Genomic DNA, 3,603 nt, shown 5'->3' with positions numbered 1-3,603 from the left:
CATCCGAGTTGCACGGGAGAGTGTGAAAAGTGTTCAAATGTAGTAAAAACCTGAGAAATCCGTCCGTTTTCGTCATTTGTTATCGAATCGACTTAAAGCCATATCGTCACATTGGCCGCTCTTCTCTCTGAAACGCTTGTACTTATCGTCTGCAAAGCTATGTCGCGTGCTGCGGTATGCTGAGACACTAAAAGCACCATAGTAGAACACAGATGAAGCTTCTAAGTTGATGTAATAGAAAGGAAGAAGTAGTACAATTCAAGTTTTAGGTATCAATTACTGACTTTTTAGCTGACTTTCGTGCCTTGGACATGAGCTAGGACCTAAAGATTCTGCATGAAAGGAGGACTAGCAGCCGAGTTGCACGGGAAAATGTGAAAAGTGTTCAAATGTAGTAAAAACCTGAGAAATCCGTCCGTTTTCGTCATTTGTTATCGAATGAGACTTAAAGTCAGATCGTCACATTGGCCGCTCTTCTCTCTGAAACGGTTGTACTTATCGTCTGCAAAGCTATGTCGCGTGCTGCGGTATGCGGAGACACTAAAAGCACCATAGTAGAACACAGATGAAGCTTCTAAGTTGATGTAATACAAAGGAAGAAGTAGTACAATTCAAGTTTTAGGTATCGATTATTGACTTTTTAGCTGGCTTTGGTGCCTTGGACATGAGCTAGGACCTTAACATTCTGCATGAAAGGAGGACTAGCAACCGATTTGCACGGGAGAATGTTAAAAGTCTTCACATGTAGTAAAAACCCGAGAAATCCGTTCGTATTCGTCATTTGTTATCGAATCGACTTAAAGCCAGATAGTCACATTGGCCGCTCTTCTCTCTGAAACGGTTGTACTTTTCATCTGCAAAGCTATGTCGCGTGCTGCGGTATGCGGAGACACTAAAAGCACCATAGTAGAACACAGATCATGATTCTAAGTTGATGTAATAGCCAGTAAGAAGTAGTACAATTCAAGTTTTAGATATTGAATATTGAATTTTTAGTTGGCTTTGGTGCTTGGACATGAGCTAGGACCTTAATATTCTGCATGAAAGGGGGACTAGCAACCGATTTGCACGGGAGAATGTGAAAAGTCTTAACATGTAGTAAAAACCCGAGAAATCCGTCCGTTTTCGTCATTTGTTATCGAATCGACTTAAAGCCAGATCGTCACATTGGCCGCTCTTCTCTCTGAAACGGTTGTACTTATCGATTGCAAAGCTATGTCGCGTGCTGCGGTATGCGGAGACACTAAAAGCACCATAGTAGAACACAGATGAAGCTTCTAAGTTGATGTAATAGCCAGCAAGAAGTAGTACAATTCAAGTTTTAGGTATTCAATATTGAATTTTTAGCTGGCTTTGGTGCCGTGGACATGAGCTAGGACCTTATGATTCTGCATGAAAGGAGGACTAGCAGCCCTGTTGCACGGGAGAATGTGAAAAGTGTTCATATGTAGTAAAAACCTGAGAAATCGGTCCGTTTTCGTCATTTGTTATCGAATCGACTTAAAGCCAGATCGTCACATTGGCCGCTCTTCTCTCTGAAACGGTTGTACTACTCGTCTGCAAAGCTATGTCGCATGCTGCGGTATGCGGAGACACTAAAATCACCATAGTAGAACACAGATGAAGCTTCTAAGTTGATGTAATAGCCAGTAAGAAGTAGTACAATTCAGGTTTTAGGTATCGATTATTGACTTTTTAGCTGGCTTTGGTGCCTTGGACATGAGCTAGGACCTTAATATTCTGCATGAAAGGAGGACTAGCATCCGAGTTGCACGGGAGAGTGTGAAAAGTGTTCAAATGTAGTAAAAACCTGAGAAATCCGTCCGTTTTCGTCATTTGTTATCGAATCGACTTAAAGCCATATCGTCACATTGGCCGCTCTTCTCTCTGAAACGCTTGTACTTATCGTCTGCAAAGCTATGTCGCGTGCTGCGGTATGCTGAGACACTATGAGCACCATAGTAGAACACAGATGAAGCTTCTAAGTTGATGTAATTTCCAGTAAGAAGTAGTACAATTCAAGTTTTAGGTATTCAATATTGAATTTTTAGCTGGCTTTGGTGCTTGGACATGAGCTAGGACCTTAATATTCTGCATGAAAGGGGGACTAGCAACCGATTTGCACGGGAGAATGTGAAAAGTCTTAACATGTAGTAAAAACCCAAGAAATCCGTCCGTTTTCGTCATTTGTTATTTAATCGACTTAAAGCCAGATCGTCACATTGGCCGCTCTTCTCTCTGAAACGGTTGTACTTATCGATTGCAAAGCTATGTCGCGTGCTGCGGTATGCGGAGACACTAAAAGCACCATAGTAGAACACAGATGAAGCTTCTAAGTTGATGTAATAGCCAGCAAGAAGTAGTACAATTCAAATTTTAGGTATTCAATATTGAATTTTTAGCTGGCTTTGGTGCCGTGGACATGAGCTAGGACCTTATGATAATGCATGAAAGGAGGACTAGCAGCCCTGTTGCACGGGAGAATGTGAAAAGTGTTCATATGTAGTAAAAACCTGAGAAATCGGTCCGTTTTCGTCATTTGTTATCGAATCGACTTAAAGCCAGATCGTCACATTGGCCGCTCTTCTCTCTGAAACGGTTGTACTACTCGTCTGCAAAGCTATGTCGCATGCTGCGGTATGCGGAGACACTAAAATCACCATAGTAGAACACAGATGAAGCTTCTAAGTTGATGTAATAGCCAGTAAGAAGTAGTACAATTCAAGTTTTAGGTATCGAATATTGACTTTTTAGCTGGCTTTGGTGCCTTGGACATGAGCTAGGACCTTAATATTCTGCATGAAAGGAGGACTAGCATCCGAGTTGCACGGGAGAGTGTGAAAAGTGTTCAAATGTAGTAAAAACCTGAGAAATCCGTCCGTTTTCGTCATTTGTTATCGAATCGACTTAAAGCCATATCGTCACATTGGCCGCTCTTCTCTCTGAAACGCTTGTACTTATCGTCTGCAAAGCTATGTCGCGTGCTGCGGTATGCTGAGACACTAAAAGCACCATAGTAGAACACAGATGAAGCTTCTAAGTTGATGTAATAGAAAGGAAGAAGTAGTACAATTCAAGTTTTAGGTATCAATTACTGACTTTTTAGCTGACTTTGGTGCCTTGGACATGAGCTAGGACCTAAAGATTCTGCATGAAAGGAGGACTAGCAGCCGAGTTACACGGGAGAATGTGAAAAGTCTTCAAATGTAGTAAAAACCTGAGAAATACGTCCGTTTTCGTCATTTGTTATCGAATCGACTTAAAGCCAGATCGTCACATTGGCCGCTCTTCTCTCTGAAACGGTTGTACTTATCGATTGCAAAGCTATGTCGCGTGCTGCGGTATGCGGAGACACTAAAAGCACCATAGTAGAACACAGATGAAGATTCTAAGTTGATGTAATAGCCAGTAAGAAGTAGTACAATTCAAGTTTTAGGTATTCAATATTGAATTTTTAGCTGGCTTTGGTGCCTTGGACATGAGCTAGGACCTTAGGATTCTGCATGAAAGGAGGATTAGCAGCGGAGTTGCACGGGAGAATATGAAAAGTGTTCATATGTAGTAAAAACCTGAGAAATCCGTCCGTTTTCGTCATTTGTTATC

Source organism: Schistocerca gregaria, unplaced genomic scaffold (genome assembly GCF_023897955.1).
Source record: "Schistocerca gregaria isolate iqSchGreg1 unplaced genomic scaffold, iqSchGreg1.2 ptg000167l, whole genome shotgun sequence".
NCBI lineage: Eukaryota > Metazoa > Arthropoda > Insecta > Orthoptera > Acrididae > Schistocerca > Schistocerca gregaria.
The sequence above is the reverse complement of the archived record's forward strand: the minus strand, read 5'-3'. Positions refer to the sequence as shown.